This window comes from Spea bombifrons, chromosome 3 (assembly GCF_027358695.1).
Source record: "Spea bombifrons isolate aSpeBom1 chromosome 3, aSpeBom1.2.pri, whole genome shotgun sequence".
Lineage (NCBI taxonomy): Eukaryota > Metazoa > Chordata > Amphibia > Anura > Pelobatidae > Spea > Spea bombifrons.
The window spans coordinates 2634478-2654919 of NC_071089.1; the positions used below are offsets into that span (position 1 = coordinate 2634478).

General features: G+C 48.0%; 8 non-coding genes across 8 annotated transcripts; all 8 read right to left on the reverse strand.

The window, feature by feature from the left end:
- Positions 1 to 412: 412 nt before the first annotated feature.
- LOC128487865 (U5 spliceosomal RNA) lies at positions 413 to 527 on the reverse strand. The gene has a single exon (XR_008353314.1). It is a non-coding gene; the product is annotated as a U5 spliceosomal RNA (small nuclear RNA).
- Positions 528 to 2150: 1623 nt separating this feature from the next.
- Positions 2151 to 2265, reverse strand: LOC128487868 (U5 spliceosomal RNA). The gene has a single exon (XR_008353315.1). It is a non-coding gene; the product is annotated as a U5 spliceosomal RNA (small nuclear RNA).
- A 1622-nt stretch (positions 2266 to 3887) lies between these two features.
- On the reverse strand, positions 3888 to 4002 carry LOC128487985 (U5 spliceosomal RNA). Its single transcript, XR_008353429.1, has one exon. It is a non-coding gene; the product is annotated as a U5 spliceosomal RNA (small nuclear RNA).
- Positions 4003 to 12167: 8165 nt separating this feature from the next.
- On the reverse strand, positions 12168 to 12282 carry LOC128488208 (U5 spliceosomal RNA). The gene has a single exon (XR_008353640.1). It is a non-coding gene; the product is annotated as a U5 spliceosomal RNA (small nuclear RNA).
- Positions 12283 to 13905: 1623 nt separating this feature from the next.
- Positions 13906 to 14020, reverse strand: LOC128487986 (U5 spliceosomal RNA). Its single transcript, XR_008353430.1, has one exon. It is a non-coding gene; the product is annotated as a U5 spliceosomal RNA (small nuclear RNA).
- A 1622-nt stretch (positions 14021 to 15642) lies between these two features.
- Positions 15643 to 15757, reverse strand: LOC128488237 (U5 spliceosomal RNA). The gene has a single exon (XR_008353667.1). It is a non-coding gene; the product is annotated as a U5 spliceosomal RNA (small nuclear RNA).
- Positions 15758 to 17379: 1622 nt separating this feature from the next.
- On the reverse strand, positions 17380 to 17494 carry LOC128487987 (U5 spliceosomal RNA). The gene has a single exon (XR_008353431.1). It is a non-coding gene; the product is annotated as a U5 spliceosomal RNA (small nuclear RNA).
- A 1623-nt stretch (positions 17495 to 19117) lies between these two features.
- Positions 19118 to 19232, reverse strand: LOC128487869 (U5 spliceosomal RNA). The gene has a single exon (XR_008353316.1). It is a non-coding gene; the product is annotated as a U5 spliceosomal RNA (small nuclear RNA).
- Positions 19233 to 20442: the final 1210 nt, after the last annotated feature.

The window sequence follows — 20442 nt, forward strand, 5'->3', positions numbered from 1 at the left end:
CGCATTAGTCCTTTCCATGCTGAAAACCGGCCCCTTAAGCGTGTGGTGAGTACTTTTTCCAGATGTTTCACTATTGATATTTGAGGAAATGAATAATACAACTGCACATGTGAGGAACAGAGATCTCAATGTTAAACATTTAAGGACCGGTGTTTTTTTTTTTTGGTTTGTTTATTATCATAAAGAACAATTGGGAATATGCTTGAAAGCATATGTACAGGCTTATTTGCATACAGTCTGGAGGGCGTGGTCTAACTCTGCCTCGTTAAAGCATTTCTACAACCCCAAACAGTACATAGCATGACACAGGCAGGATATTTTGCGCTTCTGGATGCGAAGCAGCCCTTAGCCAGGACGAAGCTTGCAACTAAAGCAAGCAATCTTTTTGATCCATCGTTAACAACAGCAAAGAAGCCCAGCAAACGCCAGGCATCAAAAAATTGATTAAGACTCATGGTTGTTCCTCCCCACGGAAATCTTTAGTAAAAGGCGAAAGATTTATTCGGTCTGAAGAGAAACCAGAGTATACCCAAGCATGCCGCAGGGCAACGGCCCGGCCACAGGCAGTGCTCCTCGAGGTTAAGGTGTGTTTAATTAATCCCACCCAGCTCTTGCCTGATCATTGGAACCTTTAACACATGCAAAACACAATTGCAAAGGGATTGGAACTATTTAATATTGGGCTGTTTTAAAGTCTTATTAAACTAACAATAAGGCGGGGCGTTTCTCGGTGCATCATGGGTATTCAAATGAGGCGGCAGCTCAAACAAACCTTCCAGCAGTCTTAGTGACTGGGGCGCGAGGTTGCTTCTTTGAAACAATGTTGTTTGCGTTAAGAAAAGAAAAGCTGAAGATTGTAACTCCCCCACCGCTTACCTACGGGGGTCCGCAACTTCCCCTTCTGCTGCAGCCACCAGAAGTTCCTGGCACACATTCTTTGGGCTGTGTTACAAGGTTAGGGGTAAGGCTTCGGGATGGAATCCGATTACTACTCTTTTTTCCAATCGTGGCGTGCTGAACCCATCGGCTTCACAAATACCAAGTTGCCTGATGCTGTTTCCTTTGAAAGCAAATATATCTTTTCCACAAATCCAATCTTTCTAATTAAACCACCTTTCCAAAGTTAGCGGTTAGAAACGTTTAAGCATGGAAAGGTTTGGTGATAGAGCTTGGGTTAGGGGCGGGTTAAGCTCATGGCTTTGAAGAGGCCCAGTTACAGTTAGCGTCGGAGTACTGTTAATGGTTTACGGTTGACAGTTTAGGGTTAGGTAAGGCTTAGAATCCTTCCCCATTGTGGCGTGTTTAGCCCATCCTTTTCACAAACACCAAAAAAGCCTGATTTCCTTCAATTTCTTTTTGTCTTAAGCAGCATCGCCAGTGCCAACATTTTGCACCTAAGATTATAAAAAGTACCTAACAAAATTGTTTTTGTATTAAAACTGCGGCGGGAAGAAAACGCACAAAATCTCGGACAGTTCACCATACGGCCTTGCGACGAACGAGCAAAAGGCTCACTAACGGCAGCGCACGGACGACCGGACTCCCCAGCACCGCCACAAAGAAGGAGCGCAGCACGGCATCGGAGCGGCAAAAGTCAATCCAAACACGGCAGACTAGACACTTTGCCAAAAATGAAGTCTGCAACCTGATCTTTCCACACGCATAGAGCTTCCCAACTCGTGTCGGAAAGCTTTTAAACAAATAGCAAAAAAGCTATGATCACTGAACGTACAGAGGGCGCATTAGTCCTTTCCATGCTGAAAACCGGCCCCTTAAGCGTGTGGTGAGTACTTTTTCCAGATGTTTCACTATTGATATTTGAGGAAATGAATAATACAACTGCACATGTGAGGAACAGAGATCTCAATGTTAAACATTTAAGGACCGGTGTTTTTTTTTTTTGGTTTGTTTATTATCATAAAGAACAATTGGGAATATGCTTGAAAGCATATGTACAGGCTTATTTGCATACAGTCTGGAGGGCGTGGTCTAACTCTGCCTCGTTAAAGCATTTCTACAACCCCAAACAGTACATAGCATGACACAGGCAGGATATTTTGCGCTTCTGGATGCGAAGCAGCCCTTAGCCAGGACGAAGCTTGCAACTAAAGCAAGCAATCTTTTTGATCTATCGTTAACAACAGCAAAGAAGCCCAGCAAACGCCAGGCATCAAAAAATTGATTAAGACTCATGGTTGTTCCTCCCCACGGAAATCTTTAGTAAAAGGCGAAAGATTTATTCGGTCTGAAGAGAAACCAGAGTATACCCAAGCATGCCGCAGGGCAACGGCCCGGCCACAGGCAGTGCTCCTCGAGGTTAAGGTGTGTTTAATTAATCCCACCCAGCTCTTGCCTGATCATTGGAACCTTTAACACATGCAAAACACAATTGCAAAGGGATTGGAACTATTTAATATTGGGCTGTTTTAAAGTCTTATTAAACTAACAATAAGGCGGGGCGTTTCTCGGTGCATCATGGGTATTCAAATGAGGCGGCAGCTCAAACAAACCTTCCAGCAGTCTTAGTGACTGGGGCGCGAGGTTGCTTCTTTGAAACAATGTTGTTTGCGTTAAGAAAAGAAAAGCTGAAGATTGTAACTCCCCCACCGCTTACCTACGGGGGTCCGCAACTTCCCCTTCTGCTGCAGCCACCAGAAGTTCCTGGCACACATTCTTTGGGCTGTGTTACAAGGTTAGGGGTAAGGCTTCGGGATGGAATCCGATTACTACTCTTTTTTCCAATCGTGGCGTGCTGAACCCATCGGCTTCACAAATACCAAGTTGCCTGATGCTGTTTCCTTTGAAAGCAAATATATCTTTTCCACAAATCCAATCTTTCTAATTAAACCACCTTTCCAAAGTTAGCGGTTAGAAACGTTTAAGCATGGAAAGGTTTGGTGATAGAGCTTGGGTTAGGGGCGGGTTAAGCTCATGGCTTTGAAGAGGCCCAGTTACAGTTAGCGTCGGAGTACTGTTAATGGTTTACGGTTGACAGTTTAGGGTTAGGTAAGGCTTAGAATCCTTCCCCATTGTGGCGTGTTTAGCCCATCCTTTTCACAAACACCAAAAAAGCCTGATTTCCTTCAATTTCTTTTTGTCTTAAGCAGCATCGCCAGTGCCAACATTTTGCACCTAAGATTATAAAAAGTACCTAACAAAATTGTTTTTGTATTAAAACTGCGGCGGGAAGAAAACGCACAAAATCTCGGACAGTTCACCATACGGCCTTGCGACGAACGAGCAAAAGGCTCACTAACGGCAGCGCACGGACGACCGGACTCCCCAGCACCGCCACAAAGAAGGAGCGCAGCACGGCATCGGAGCGGCAAAAGTCAATCCAAACACGGCAGACTAGACACTTTGCCAAAAATGAAGTCTGCAACCTGATCTTTCCACACGCATAGAGCTTCCCAACTCGTGTCGGAAAGCTTTTAAACAAATAGCAAAAAAGCTATGATCACTGAACGTACAGAGGGCGCATTAGTCCTTTCCATGCTGAAAACCGGCCCCTTAAGCGTGTGGTGAGTACTTTTTCCAGATGTTTCACTATTGATATTTGAGGAAATGAATAATACAACTGCACATGTGAGGAACAGAGATCTCAATGTTAAACATTTAAGGACAGTTGTTTTTTTTTTTGGTTTGTTTATTATCATAAAGAACAATTGGGAATATGCTTGAAAGCATATGTACAGGCTTATTTGCATACAGTCTGGAGGGCGTGGTCTAACTCTGCCTCGTTAAAGCATTTCTACAACCCCAAACAGTACATAGCATGACGCAGGCAGGATATTTTGCGCTTCTGGATGCGAAGCAGCCCTTAGCCAGGACGAAGCTTGCAACTAAAGCAAGCAATCTTTTTGATCTATCGTTAACAACAGCAAAGAAGCCCAGCAAACGCCAGGCATCAAAAAATTGATTAAGACTCATGGTCGTTCCTCCCCACGGAAATCTTTAGTAAAAGGCGAAAGATTTATTCGGTCTGAAGAGAAACCAGAGTATACCCAAGCATGCCGCAGGGCAACGGCCCGGCCACAGGCAGTGCTCCTCGAGGTTAAGGTGTGTTTAATTAATCCCACCCAGCTCTTGCCTGATCATTGGAACCTTTAACACATTCAAAACACAATTGCAAAGGGATTGGAACTATTTAATATTGGGCTGTTTTAAAGTCTTATTAAACTAACAATAAGGCGGGGCGTTTCTCGGTGCATCATGGGTATTCAAATGAGGCGGCAGCTCAAACAAACCTTCCAGCAGTCTTAGTGACTGGGGCGCGAGGTTGCTTCTTTGAAACAATGTTGTTTGCGTTAAGAAAAGAAAAGCTGAAGATTGTAACTCCCCCACCGCTTACCTACGGGGGTCCGCAACTTCCCCTTCTGCTGCAGCCACCAGAAGTTCCTGGCACACATTCTTTGGGCTGTGTTACAAGGTTAGGGGTAAGGCTTCGGGATGGAATCCGATTACTACTCTTTTTTCCAATCGTGGCGTGCTGAACCCATCGGCTTCACAAATACCAAGTTGCCTGATGCTGTTTCCTTTGAAAGCAAATATATCTTTTCCACAAATCCAATCTTTCTAATTAAACCACCTTTCCAAAGTTAGCGGTTAGAAACGTTTAAGCATGGAAAGGTTTGGTGATAGAGCTTGGGTTAGGGGCGGGTTAAGCTCATGGCTTTGAAGAGGCCCAGTTACAGTTAGCGTCGGAGTACTGTTAATGGTTTACGGTTGACAGTTTAGGGTTAGGTAAGGCTTAGAATCCTTCCCCATTGTGGCGTGTTTAGCCCATCCTTTTCACAAACACCAAAAAAGCCTGATTTCCTTCAATTTCTTTTTGTCTTAAGCAGCATCGCCAGTGCCAACATTTTGCACCTAAGATTATAAAAAGTACCTAACAAAATTGTTTTTGTATTAAAACTGCGGCGGGAAGAAAACGCACAAAATCTCGGACAGTTCACCATACGGCCTTGCGACGAACGAGCAAAAGGCTCACTAACGGCAGCGCACGGACGACCGGACTCCCCAGCACCGCCACAAAGAAGGAGCGCAGCACGGCATCGGAGCGGCAAAAGTCAATCCAAACACGGCAGACTAGACACTTTGCCAAAAATGAAGTCTGCAACCTGATCTTTCCACACGCATAGAGCTTCCCAACTCGTGTCGGAAAGCTTTTAAACAAATAGCAAAAAAGCTATGATCACTGAACGTACAGAGGGCGCATTAGTCCTTTCCATGCTGAAAACCGGCCCCTTAAGCGTGTGGTGAGTACTTTTTCCAGATGTTTCACTATTGATATTTGAGGAAATGAATAATACAACTGCACATGTGAGGAACAGAGATCTCAATGTTAAACATTTAAGGACCGGTGTTTTTTTTTTTTGGTTTGTTTATTATCATAAAGAACAATTGGGAATATGCTTGAAAGCATATGTACAGGCTTATTTGCATACAGTCTGGAGGGCGTGGTCTAACGCTGCCTCGTTAAAGCATTTCTACAACCCCAAACAGTACATAGCATGACACAGGCAGGATATTTTGCGCTTCTGGATGCGAAGCAGCCCTTAGCCAGGACGAAGCTTGCAACTAAAGCAAGCAATCTTTCTGATCTATCGTTAACAACAGCAAAGAAGCCCAGCAAACGCCAGGCATCAAAAAATTGATTAAGACTCATGGTTTTTTGTATTTAAGTTTATTTATACAAAACTGGTTATGGTAAAACAGACATCAACCTGTTTTAGCAGGAATACAAAGGTCAGTAATATTGGTACAGATAGACGATAAGCAGTACTGCGACGCAGCGCAGGGCAATACACGTTACAGTACGACTTCAGTTTACGGAAAGCTCAGTAGAAGCAGTGTACAATTACATTCCCAGACGTGGCGCATATGGTAAGCACTTTAGTGGAACATAACCTGGGGAAATGGGGGGGGGAAGGGGGCCGAGGAGAATGGGGCTAGTCTTCAGCCTCTAGACTGTCCTTGAGAGAGTAGTCTCTCAGCAGGCTGTGGATAAGCCTGCGGCAGTCACGGACTGTGACCTGCTCCCTCCTCAGCACCAGGCGGTTCCTGGCAAACCATAAAGCGTCCTTTACGCAGCACATGAGGCGCCAAGCATCCTCAATGGCGCTCTCCGTGTGTGTCCCTGGGAAAAGTCCGTAAAGTACCGAATGGAAGGACAGGTACTTTCTCTCGATAGAGTCCTTGAGATCCAGCTCCAGGGCTCTGAACAAGGCCTGTGCAAACGGGCACTGCCAGAACAAGTGGAGGGAAGTCTCCTCCTCCACAATGCACTGTGGGCAGTGTCTATATCTGCACAGCCCCCTGGCATGCATAAATGTCCTTAGGGGGAGGCCTCCCTGAATGGCCATCCATGCCATGTCTTTATGTCTGTTGGTTAGCCTGCTCGACGACACGTTAGCCCAGACAGTCTTGGCTGTGGCATCGGGGAGCCCTGGGATGTTCTCGATAGTGTCTTTGGCTCTGATGAACTTGTGGATCACACGGGGTAACCACAGGTCTGGTTTAACTCCCTCCAGTTGGTGTTCCCTTACAAATTTGCCCACGTCCGAGTAGAACCAGGGCATGGTCCAATTGTAAGGGACGGAGCTGTCCCACTTTTCCCACTTGAGCTGCCTCCACAGGGGCAGCAGGAAGAAGCGAGACATGGAGTTTCCAGCAGAGCCTTTCACTACGTCTCTGAGAGTCCTGCGCACGCAGTTGCACACAAAGAAGGTCCTCAGCATGGTAGGGATGTCAGGCACTCCTTTGCCTCCCTTGCCGGGTTCCTTGTACATCACTGCGCGCTTTACTCTGTCCATTTTGGAGCCCCAGATGAAGTGGAAAACTGCTCGGTTGATGGCTCGGTGAATGGTGACCAGCAAGGGCCACGCCTGAGCCACGTACTGCAGCACGGGAAGAATCTCGTTGCGCAGCACCAGCACTTTCCCTTCGATGGTAAGGTCTCTGAGGCTCCACAGCCCAAATTTCTGCTTTACCTTGTTGAGTCTCTCCTCCCAGCTTTTCAGGGCCGCGCCGTCTCTGCCGAACCAGACTCCCAGGATCTTTAGGAAGTCGGTTTTGACGGGAAACGGGATCGGCTCAGAAGTCAGGTCCCACTGCCCGAACAGCATGGTCTCCGACTTCCCGCAGTTGACCTTTGCGCCTGAAGCCCGGCTGAAGTCCTCGCACGTCTGGACGAGCGCTCTCACCGACCGGCGGTCCGCGCAGAAGATGGTCACGTCGTCCATGTAGAGCGAGCACTTTATCTCTTTCTTGTCTCTGCCCGGCGCGGTGATCCCTCTGATCTCTGGATTTCGTCTGATGCACTCGGCGAAGAGCTCTATACAACAGACAAAAAGAAGAGGTGAAAGAGGGCAGCCTTGTCTGACCCCAGAGAGGACCGGGAAGGGGTCAGTCTTCCAGCCGTTCACCAGCACCGAGCTGCGGATATCAAGGTACATCAGGTTAGCATAAGAACAGAACATCTCCCCCAGCCCAAACCTCCGCAGTACCTGACCCATAAAACCATGAGACAGCCGATCAAATGCCTTCTCTTGGTCTAGGGTGACCAGAGCGGCACGGACGTTGCGGTCCTTGATGTAGTAGATCGTGTCCCTGATGAGGGCCAGGCTGTCCGCGATCCGGCGCCCTGGGATGCCGCAGGTCTGGTCGGGGTGGACGATCTGCCCGATGACTTTCTTCAACCTGGTGGCTAGTACCTTGGCGAGGATCTTGTAGTCCACGTTCAGGAGAGAGATGGGACGCCAATTTTTCAGGTCGCATCTCTCCCCCTTCCGCTTATACAGGATCGTGATCATTCCCTCTCTCAGCGTGGGGGGCATCCTGCCCTCCACCACCATCTCCTCGTACAGGTCGAGGAGGTCCGGGCCAATGAGGTCCCACAGCGTTGTGTACAACTCGGCTGGGAGGCCGTCACTGCCCGGTGTCCTGCCCTTCCTGAAGGATTTGGCGGCAGAGTGCAGCTCCTCCAGCGTCAAGGGGGCGTCCATGGCTGCACGACCTGCGGGATCAATGGTGTTAGTGATACCTGACAGGAACCGTTCAGCAGCCTCCGGGTCTGTGTCTTTGGGGGAGTAGAGATCTCGGTAGTAGTCGACGACCACTTTCTGGACCTCCTCCTTCCCCTGTCGTACCACGCCTTCGCTGTCTCTCATTTCCGTCAGGGGCGTGTGAGCGGAGTGGAGCTTCCTGAAAAAGAAAGAGTTACATTTCTCACCCTTCTCCAGGTTCTCCACCTTGGAACGGAAGACGATTTGCTTGGATTCCTCCTCAAAGTGCCTTTTCAGGCCCTCCTTGGTCTCCTCCAGCTCCTCGTCCACGTCCCATCCGCACTGTTGGAGGTCCAACAGGGACTGCAGCTTGCGCTGCAGCCGTCTGAATTTCCTCTTCCTCTCACACGCCTGGAGTCTTCCTTTAGCCTGAAAGAAAGAGCGCAGCTTTACTTTAGTAAACTCCCACCACTGGGCTACAGTGGGGAACAGATACTTGGTACTGACACAATCAGAATATACATTACGCAGCTCATCCACGATTTCCTGCCTCTCTAACAGGGCACAGTTCAGCTTCCAGGAGCCTGGACCGGGAGGAAACCCTTTGCCCAGGGCACACTGGAGCCGAACAGCCCTGTGGTCTGAGAAGTAGCAGGGCACCATGGAGCACTGCTGATGCTCTACCGCTCGAGAGGTGAACACAAAGTCTATCCGGGAACGCACAGAGCCATCCGGCCGGCTCCAAGAATAGTTCACGGAGCCGGTCCCGATGGAGCCCATAGCGTCCTTTAAGGATGCCTCTGTGACAATCTCTCTGAGCAGTTTCGAAGTCACGTCCAGGTTTGTTGCGTGGGTGGAAGTGCGCCCTCCTTCCTCGATCGGGCAGTTGAAGTCCCCGCCCATCACTATGGCCCTGGTGGTAGTCAGCTGGGTCCGCAGGTTCTGGAGAAGCTCCAGGCGTTGCTTCTTCTCCGGGGAGGCGTACACGGTGATGAGCCTGACAGGCTCCCCCGCCCAGGATCCGTCCACGACCAGAAGTCTGCCGCAGACCATCTCCTGGACAGCGTCCACCGTGAAGTTGCCTCCTCGGATCAGGATAGCAACCCCCGCCGACTTGCAGCCGTTCCCACCGGACCAAAAGGACGGGCCGTGGGACCATTCCCTGCATAGATGGCGATAAGAACGAGAGAAGGGTAAAGCGCATTCCTGCAACATATATACATCACACTGCTGGGAAGAAAGGAAGGTTAGTAAACCGCGCCTCCGGAACTGGTCCTTCATGCTCCTCACATTAATGGAGAAAATAGAAATTGACGCCATTAGTTGGGAGTAAAAAGAAGGTCAGCTCAAACAGAGGCACTAGTTACCGCCTCCTCCCCCTGGTGGGGGAGGATCTTCCCCGCCGTGGTCGATGGGGTTCACGGGGGTCCAGACCGCCTCGTCTAGCAGCTGTTCCAGGAGGGAGACCTGGTTGTCGATGTCCAGCTGGTTGAGGATCAGAGCCTCGGTCTCGGTGGCTGGCTCATCCGACGGGGTCAGGTCCTGGACCATCTTTTCGAGCGTGTCGTCGTTGTCATTTGCGGGCTCGGGAGGAGAGGGAACGGTGGGGGCTGGTGGTGGCGCCCTCTTCTGGAGAGAGATCCTGGTGGGGCTCGTCTCCGTCTCGCTGTCCTCGTCCTCCTCCTCCTTCTTGCCGCTATGTTTGCGTTTTCTGGCTCCGGCTCCTTTTGGCGGCATCTCCAGGGGGTTGTCTGCAGCGGAAACAAGAGGGGGGAAAGGGTCGGGGTCTGCAGCAGCTAGGGACGGGGTTAGAGCTGCTGCAGAGAGGGGGAGGAGTGGGGGGAGGGAGAAGGGGGTGAAGCAGGGAGGGTCGGAGGCAGCGCAGGGGAGGGATGGCGCTGCCTCTGGGGGAGGAGGGGGAGCCTTGACAGCGGGCAGGGCCACGGCAGTCTCGGCAGGGGGGGGAGCTGCTTTCTTACCTTTCCTGGGTTTCGCTTTCGGGGTTGCCGGAGAGGGTGTCTGCGGTGCCGGCGCCTTGGCTGGAGCCTTGGTCGGGGCCGACGAGGGGACCTTGGCCGGGGCCTTGGCTGCTGCTACCGCTGCGTATGACCTTGATCTTTTGGGGCAATCCTTGTAGATGTGGTCAGGATCGCCGCACAGGTTACAGGTCTTCTTTCGTGGACAGTCTTTGGTCTCGTGCCCCACCACCCTGCAGTGCCTGCAGGATTTCTGTTGGCATTCCTCCGCCTTGTGACCCAGTTGGCTGCATCGTCTGCAGGTTGTGGGCTGACCAGGGTAGAAAAGCATGCCTGTAGAATTCCCCAGGGCGAAGCTCTGCGGGAGGTGTTGGAGCCCGTCCGGCGAGGTGGAATCTGCCTTCAGACGGATCACGAGGGACCATCTTCCTGTCCAGAAGCCGTACTGGTTGAGGATCTTGGTCGGTTCTTTCACGATGTGGCAGTATCTTCCCAGAAAAGTTGCCACGTCTTTTCCTGGGGTGTGTGGGTTCCGCATCGAGACCGTCACGGGTCTCTCCTCCCTGTGGATGGGGCTGTTTCCGTAGAAACGGGAGAGGACCTGATCCGGTTTCGCCGACCTGAAGGCTTCCCAGAACCTTTTGCAGACCGCCGCTGAAATGAACGTTACGTAGAACATTCCCTTCAAAAACGACTGGACGCTCAGGGTTTCTGCTGGGCTGAAGCCTGCTCCCTCGTGCACTACCTTCTTGCTGAAGGTGTCCACATCCATGTCAGGGGTGCGGCCCTCCACTTCCTTTAACTTTAGGACCACCGTTTGCCTCATCCAGGTCTCCAGGGGAGGTGGGCTCCCTGGGGTCGCTGCAGGCTGGGCTCGGCTTACGGTGGCCTGGCTGGGTCGTTGGGCTTCAGAGGTCTGGGTTGCCATTTTCGCTCCTCGTCGGGTCTGGCTGGGAAAGCGTAGAGAACTGGAAAAGAGAAGAGGGAGAGATTAAAAGCACAGGGGGGAAGGCACTAAAAAAGGCCAAAAGGAGGGGCAGGGGAAGGCACTAAAAAAGGCCAAGAAGAGGGGCAGGGGAAGGCACTAAAAAAGGCCAAAAAGAAGGGCAGGGGAAGGCACTAAAAAAGGCCAAAAAGAGGAGCAGGGGAAGGCACTAAAAAAGGCCAAGAAGAGGGGCAGGGGAAGGCACTAAAAAAGGCCAAAAAAAAGGGGCAGGGGAAGGCACTAAAAAAGGCCAAAAAGAGGGACAGGGGAAGGCACTAAAAAAGGCCAAAAAGAGGGGCAGGGGAAGGCACTAAAAAAGGCCAAAAAGAGGGAAAAGGCACTAAAAAAGGCCAAAAGTAGGGGAGAAGACCGCCTCAGGAAGAGGGGGAGTCTTTCCCAGCACCCAAAGGTAGACCGTGCGCTCAAGCCTCACGAGTGTTAGGATTTCTCCAGCATGCATCCACTCGGTGTTGGGGAGTCCACAACGGGTTTCCTAGGGTCTGCAGGCCCGGAGGCCGAGTAGCGAGCGAACGCAACCGTGACCGAATCTCGTTTCGTTCAGAAAGGCATCAGTTAGAACCCCAATAGCAGCATGTCTACATAAGTAGAAAGGCCGAGGTCCAACAACAACCAATCGTCACGAACCTCAGGCAAGACACTTGATCTTAGCCAAAAGGCCGAGAAGCGATCTCAACCTGATCTTTCCACACGCATAGAGCTTCCCAACTCGAGTCGGAAAGCTTTTAAACAAATAGCAAAAAAGCTATGATCACTGAACGTACAGAGGGCGCATTAGTCCTTTCCATGCTGAAAACCGGCCCCTTAAGCGTGTGGTGAGTACTTTTTCCAGATGTTTCACTATTGATATTTGAGGAAATGAATAATACAACTGCACATGTGAGGAACAGAGATCTCAATGTTAAACATTTAAGGACAGTTGTTTTTTTTTTTTGGTTTGTTTATTATCATAAAGAACAATTGGGAATATGCTTGAAAGCATATGTACAGGCTTATTTGCATACAGTCTGGAGGGCGTGGTCTAACTCTGCCTCGTTAAAGCATTTCTACAACCCCAAACAGTACATAGCATGACGCAGGCAGGATATTTTGCGCTTCTGGATGCGAAGCAGCCCTTAGCCAGGACAAAGCTTGCAACTAAAGCAAGCAATCTTTTTGATCTATCGTTAACAACAGCAAAGAAGCCCAGCAAACGCCAGGCATCAAAAAATTGATTAAGACTCATGGTCGTTCCTCCCCACGGAAATCTTTAATAAAAGGCGAAAGATTTATTCGGTCTGAAGAGAAACCAGAGTATACCCAAGCATGCCGCAGGGCAACGGCCCGGCCACAGGCAGTGCTCCTCGAGGTTAAGGTGTGTTTAATTAATCCCACCCAGCTCTTGCCTGATCATTGGAACCTTTAACACATGCAAAACACAATTGCAAAGGGATTGGAACTATTTAATATTGGGCTGTTTTAAAGTCTTATTAAACTAACAATAAGGCGGGGCGTTTCTCGGTGCATCATGGGTATCCAAATGAGGCGGCAGCTCAAACAAACCTTCCAGCAGTCTTAGTGACTGGGGCGCGAGGTTGCTTCTTTGAAACAATGTTGTTTGCGTTAAGAAAAGAAAAGCTGAAGATTGTAACTCCCCCACCGCTTACCTACGGGGGTCCGCAACTTCCCCTTCTGCTGCAGCCACCAGAAGTTCCTGGCACACATTCTTTGGGCTGTGTTACAAGGTTAGGGGTAAGGCTTCGGGATGGAATCTGATTACTACTCTTTTTTCCAATCGTGGCGTGCTGAACCCATCGGCTTCACAAATACCAAGTTGCCTGATGCTGTTTCCTTTGAAAGCAAATATATCTTTTCCACAAATCCAATCTTTCTAATTAAACCACCTTTCCAAAGTTAGCGGTTAGAAACGTTTAAGCATGGAAAGGTTTGGTGATAGAGCTTGGGTTAGGGGCGGGTTAAGCTCATGGCTTTGAAGAGGCCCAGTTACAGTTAGCGTCGGAGTACTGTTAATGGTTTACGGTTGACAGTTTAGGGTTAGGTAAGGCTTAGAATCCTTCCCCATTGTGGCGTGTTTAGCCCATCCTTTTCACAAACACCAAAAAAGCCTGATTTCCTTCAATTTCTTTTTGTCTTAAGCAGCATCGCCAGTGCCAACATTTTGCACCTAAGATTATAAAAAGTACCTAACAAAATTGTTTTTGTATTAAAACTGCGGCGGGAAGAAAACGCACAAAATCTCGGACAGTTCACCATACGGCCTTGCGACAAACGAGCAAAAGGCTCACTAACGGCAGCACACGGACGACCGGACTCCCCAGCACCGCCACAAAGAAGGAGCGCAGCACGGCATCGGAGCGGCAAAAGTCAATCCAAACACGGCAGACTAGACACTTTGCCAAAAATGAAGTCTGCAACCTGATCTTTCCACACGCATAGAGCTTCCCAACTCGTGTCGGAAAGCTTTTAAACAAATAGCAAAAAAGCTATGATCACTGAACGTACAGAGGGCGCATTAGTCCTTTCCATGCTGAAAACCGGCCCCTTAAGCGTGTGGTGAGTACTTTTTCCAGATGTTTCACTATTGATATTTGAGGAAATGAATAATACAACTGCACATGTGAGGAACAGGGATCTCAATGTTAAACATTTAAGGACAGTTGTTTTTTTTTTTTGGTTTGTTTATTATCATAAAGAACAATTGGGAATATGCTTGAAAGCATGTGTACAGGCTTATTTGCATACAGTCTGGAGGGCGTGGTCTAACTCTGCCTCATTAAAGCATTTCTACAACCCCAAACAGTACATAGCATGACACAGGCAGGATATTTTGCGCTTCTGGATGCGACGCAGCCCTTAGCCAGGACGAAGCTTGCGACTAAAGCAAGCAATCTTTTTGATCTATCGTTAACAACAGCAAAGAAGCCCAGCAAACGCCAGGCATCAAAAAATTGATTAAGACTCATGGTCGTTCCTCCCCACGGAAATCTTTAGTAAAAGGCGAAAGATTTATTCGGTCTGAAGAGAAACCAGAGTATACCCAAGCATGCCGCAGGGCAACGCCCCGGCCACAGGCAGTGCTCCTCGAGGTTAAGGTGTGTTTAATTAATCCCACCCAGCTCTTGCCTGATCATTGGAACCTTTAACACATGCAAAACACAATTGCAAAGGGATTGGAACTATTTAATATTGGGCTGTTTTAAAGTCTTATTAAACTAACAATAAGGCGGGGCGTTTCTCGGTGCATCATGGGTATTCAAATGAGGCGGCAGCTCAAACAAACCTTCCAGCAGTCTTAGTGACTGGGGCGCGAGGTTGCTTCTTTGAAACAATGTTGTTTGCGTTAAGAAAAGAAAAGCTGAAGATTGTAACTCCCCCACCGCTTACCTACGGGGGTCCGCAACTTCCCCTTCTGCTGCAGCCACCAGAAGTTCCTGGCACACATTCTTTGGGCTGTGTTACAAGGTTAGGGGTAAGGCTTCGGGATGGAATCTGATTACTACTCTTTTTTCCAATCGTGGCGTGCTGAACCCATCGGCTTCACAAATACCAAGTTGCCTGATGCTGTTTCCTTTGAAAGCAAATATATCTTTTCCACAAATCCAATCTTTCTAATTAAACCACCTTTCCAAAGTTAGCGGTTAGAAACGTTTAAGCATGGAAAGGTTTGGTGATAGAGCTTGGGTTAGGGGCGGGTTAAGCTCATGGCTTTGAAGAGGCCCAGTTACAGTTAGCGTCGGAGTACTGTTAATGGTTTACGGTTGACAGTTTAGGGTTAGGTAAGGCTTAGAATCCTTCCCCATTGTGGCGTGTTTAGCCCATCCTTTTCACAAACACCAAAAAAGCCTGATTTCCTTCAATTTCTTTTTGTCTTAAGCAGCATCGCCAGTGCCAACATTTTGCACCTAAGATTATAAAAAGTACCTAACAAAATTGTTTTTGTATTAAAACTGCGGCGGGAAGAAAACGCACAAAATCTCGGACAGTTCACCATACGGCCTTGCGACGAACGAGCAAAAGGCTCACTAACGGCAGCGCACGGACGACCGGACTCCCCAGCACCGCCACAAAGAAGGAGCGCAGCACGGCATCGGAGCGGCAAAAGTCAATCCAAACACGGCAGACTAGACACTTTGCCAAAAATGAAGTCTGCAACCTGATCTTTCCACACGCATAGAGCTTCCCAACTCGTGTCGGAAAGCTTTTAAACAAATAGCAAAAAAGCTATGATCACTGAACGTACAGAGGGCGCATTAGTCCTTTCCATGCTGAAAACCGGCCCCTTAAGCGTGTGGTGAGTACTTTTTCCAGATGTTTCACTATTGATATTTGAGGAAATGAATAATACAACTGCACATGTGAGGAACAGAGATCTCAATGTTAAACATTTAAGGACAGTTGTTTTTTTTTTTGGTTTGTTTATTATCATAAAGAACAATTGGGAATATGCTTGAAAGCATATGTACAGGCTTATTTGCATACAGTCTGGAGGGCGTGGTCTAACTCTGCCTCGTTAAAGCATTTCTACAACCCCAAACAGTACATAGCATGACGCAGGCAGGATATTTTGCGCTTCTGGATGCGAAGCAGCCCTTAGCCAGGACGAAGCTTGCAACTAAAGCAAGCAATCTTTTTGATCTATCGTTAACAACAGCAAAGAAGCCCAGCAAACGCCAGGCATCAAAAAATTGATTAAGACTCACGGTCGTTCCTCCCAACGGAAATCTTTAGTAAAAGGCGAAAGATTTATTCGGTCTGAAGAGAAACCAGAGTATACCCAAGCATGCCGCAGGGCAACGGCCCGGCCACAGGCAGTGCTCCTCGAGGTTAAGGTGTGTTTAATTAATCCCACCCAGCTCTTGCCTGATCATTGGAACCTTTAACACATGCAAAACACAATTGCAAAGGGATTGGAACTATTTAATATTGGGCTGTTTTAAAGTCTTATTAAACTAACAATAAGGCGGGGCGTTTCTCGGTGCATCATGGGTATTCAAATGAGGCGGCAGCTCAAACAAACCTTCCAGCAGTCTTAGTGACTGGGGCGCGAGGTTGCTTCTTTGAAACAATGTTGTTTGCGTTAAGAAAAGAAAAGCTGAAGATTGTAACTCCCCCACCGCTTACCTACGGGGGTCCGCAACTTCCCCTTCTGCTGCAGCCACCAGAAGTTCCTGGCACACATTCTTTGGGCTGTGTTACAAGGTTAGGGGTAAGGCTTCGGGATGGAATCTGATTACTACTCTTTTTTCCAATCGTGGCGTGCTGAACCCATCGGCTTCACAAATACCAAGTTGCCTGATGCTGTTTCCTTTGAAAGCAAATATATCTTTTCCACAAATCCAATCTTTCTAATTAAACCACCTTTCCAAAGTTAGCGGTTAGAAACGTTTAAGCATGGAAAGGTTTGGTGATAGAGCTTGGGTTAGGGGCGGGTTAAGCTCATGGCTTTGAAGAGGCCCAGTTACAGTTAGCGTCGGAGTACTGTTAATGGTTTACGGTTGACAGTTTAGGGTTAGGTAAGGCTTAGAATCCTTCCCCATTGTGGCGTGTTTAGCCCATCCTTTTCACAAACACCAAAAAAGCCTGATTTCCTTCAATTTCTTTTTGTCTTAAGCAGCATCGCCAGTGCCAACATTTTGCACCTAAGATTATAAAAAGTACCTAACAAAATTGTTTTTGTATTAAAACTGCGGCGGGAAGAAAACGCACAAAATCTCGGACAGTTCACCATACGGCCTTGCGACGAACGAGCAAAAGGCTCACTAACGGCAGCGCACGGACGACCGGACTCCCCAGCACCGCCACAAAGAAGGAGCGCAGCACGGCATCGGAGCGGCAAAAGTCAATCCAAACACGGCAGACTAGACACTTTGCCAAAAATGAAGTCTGCAACCTGATCTTTCCACACGCATAGAGATTCCCAACTCGTGTCGGAAAGCTTTTAAACAAATAGCAAAAAAGCTATGATCACTGAACGTACAGAGGGCGCATTAGTCCTTTCCATGCTGAAAACCGGCCCCTTAAGCGTGTGGTGAGTACTTTTTCCAGATGTTTCACTATTGATATTTGAGGAAATGAATAATACAACTGCACATGTGAGGAACAGAGATCTCAATGTTAAACATTTAAGGACAGTTGTTTTTTTTTTTGGTTTGTTTATTATCATAAAGAACAATTGGGAATATGCTTGAAAGCATATGTACAGGCTTATTTGCATACAGTCTGGAGGGCGTGGTCTAACTCTGCCTCGTTAAAGCATTTCTACAACCCCAAACAGTACATAGCATGACGCAGGCAGGATATTTTGCGCTTCTGGATGCGAAGCAGCCCTTAGCCAGGACGAAGCTTGCAACTAAAGCAAGCAATCTTTTTGATCTATCGTTAACAACAGCAAAGAAGCCCAGCAAACGCCAGGCATCAAAAAATTGATTAAGACTCATGGTCGTTCCTCCCCACGGAAATCTTTAGTAAAAGGCGAAAGATTTATTCGGTCTGAAGAGAAACCAGAGTATACCCAAGCATGCCGCAGGGCAACGGCCCGGCCACAGGCAGTGCTCCTCGAGGTTAAGGTGTGTTTAATTAATCCCACCCAGCTCTTGCCTGATCATTGGAACCTTTAACACATTCAAAACACAATTGCAAAGGGATTGGAACTATTTAATATTGGGCTGTTTTAAAGTCTTATTAAACTAACAATAAGGCGGGGCGTTTCTCGGTGCATCATGGGTATTCAAATGAGGCGGCAGCTCAAACAAACCTTCCAGCAGTCTTAGTGACTGGGGCGCGAGGTTGCTTCTTTGAAACAATGTTGTTTGCGTTAAGAAAAGAAAAGCTGAAGATTGTAACTCCCCCACCGCTTACCTACGGGGGTCCGCAACTTCCCCTTCTGCTGCAGCCACCAGAAGTTCCTGGCACACATTCTTTGGGCTGTGTTACAAGGTTAGGGGTAAGGCTTCGGGATGGAATCCGATTACTACTCTTTTTTCCAATCGTGGCGTGCTGAACCCATCGGCTTCACAAATACCAAGTTGCCTGATGCTGTTTCCTTTGAAAGCAAATATATCTTTTCCACAAATCCAATCTTTCTAATTAAACCACCTTTCCAAAGTTAGCGGTTAGAAACGTTTAAGCATGGAAAGGTTTGGTGATAGAGCTTGGGTTAGGGGCGGGTTAAGCTCATGGCTTTGAAGAGGCCCAGTTACAGTTAGCGTCGGAGTACTGTTAATGGTTTACGGTTGACAGTTTAGGGTTAGGTAAGGCTTAGAATCCTTCCCCATTGTGGCGTGTTTAGCCCATCCTTTTCACAAACACCAAAAAAGCCTGATTTCCTTCAATTTCTTTTTGTCTTAAGCAGCATCGCCAGTGCCAACATTTTGCACCTAAGATTATAAAAAGTACCTAACAAAATTGTTTTTGTATTAAAACTGCGGCGGGAAGAAAACGCACAAAATCTCGGACAGTTCACCATACGGCCTTGCGACGAACGAGCAAAAGGCTCACTAACGGCAGCGCACGGACGACCGGACTCCCCAGCACCGCCACAAAGAAGGAGCGCAGCACGGCATCGGAGCGGCAAAAGTCAATCCAAACACGGCAGACTAGACACTTTGCCAAAAATGAAGTCTGCAACCTGATCTTTCCACACGCATAGAGCTTCCCAACTCGTGTCGGAAAGCTTTTAAACAAATAGCAAAAAAGCTATGATCACTGAACGTACAGAGGGCGCATTAGTCCTTTCCATGCTGAAAACCGGCCCCTTAAGCGTGTGGTGAGTACTTTTTCCAGATGTTTCACTATTGATATTTGAGGAAATGAATAATACAACTGCACATGTAAGGAACAGAGATCTCAATGTTAAACATTTAAGGACCGGTGTTTTTTTTTTTTGGTTTGTTTATTATCATAAAGAACAATTGGGAATATGCTTGAAAGCATATGTACAGGCTTATTTGCATACAGTCTGGAGGGCGTGGTCTAACTCTGCCTCGTTAAAGCATTTCTACAACCCCAAACAGTACATAGCATGACACAGGCAGGATATTTTGCGCTTCTGGATGCGAAGCAGCCCTTAGCCAGGACGAAGCTTGCAACTAAAGCAAGCAATCTTTTTGATCTATCGTTAACAACAGCAAAGAAGCCCAGCAAACGCCAGGCATCAAAAAATTGATTAAGACTCATGGTTGTTCCTCCCCACGGAAATCTTTAGTAAAAGGCGAAAGATTTATTCGGTCTGAAGAGAAACCAGAGTATACCCAAGCATGCCGCAGGGCAACGGCCCGGCCACAGGCAGTGCTCCTCGAGGTTAAGGTGTGTTTAATTAATCCCACCCAGCTCTTGCCTGATCATTGGAACCTTTAACACATGCAAAACACAATTGCAAAGGGATTGGAACTATTTAATATTGGGCTGTTTTAAAGTCTTATTAAACTAACAATAAGGCGGGGCGTTTCTCGGTGCATCATGGGTATTCAAATGAGGCGGCAGCTCAAACAAACCTTCCAGCAGTCTTAGTGACTGGGGCGCGAGGTTGCTTCTTTGAAACAATGTTGTTTGCGTTAAGAAAAGAAAAGCTGAAGATTGTAACTCCCCCACCGCTTACCTACGGGGGTCCGCAACTTCCCCTTCTGCTGCAGCCACCAGAAGTTCCTGGCACACATTCTTTGGGCTGTGTTACAAGGTTAGGGGTAAGGCTTCGGGATGGAATCCGATTACTACTCTTTTTTCCAATCGTGGCGTGCTGAACCCATCGGCTTCACAAATACCAAGTTGCCTGATGCTGTTTCCTTTGAAAGCAAATATATCTTTTCCACAAATCCAATCTTTCTAATTAAACCACCTTTCCAAAGTTAGCGGTTAGAAACGTTTAAGCATGGAAAGGTTTGGTGATAGAGCTTGGGTTAGGGGCGGGTTAAGCTCATGGCTTTGAAGAGGCCCAGTTACAGTTAGCGTCGGAGTACTGTTAATGGTTTACGGTTGACAGTTTAGGGTTAGGTAAGGCTTAGAATCCTTCCCCATTGTGGCGTGTTTAGCCCATCCTTTTCACAAACACCAAAAAAGCCTGATTTCCTTCAATTTCTTTTTGTCTTAAGCAGCATCGCCAGTGCCAACATTTTGCACCTAAGATTATAAAAAGTACCTAACAAAATTGTTTTTGTATTAAAACCGCGGCGGGAAGAAAACGCACAAAATCTCGGACAGTTCACCATACGGCCTTGCGACGAACGAGCAAAAGGCTCACTAACGGCAGCGCACGGACGACCGGACTCCCCAGCACCGCCACAAAGAAGGAGCGCAGCACGGCATCGGAGCGGCAAAAGTCAATCCAAACACGGCAGACTAGACACTTTGCCAAAAATGAAGTCTGCAACCTGATCTTTCCACATGCATAGAGCTTCCCAACTCGTGTCGGAAAGCTTTTAAACAAATAGCAAAAAAGCTATGATCACTGAACGTACAGAGG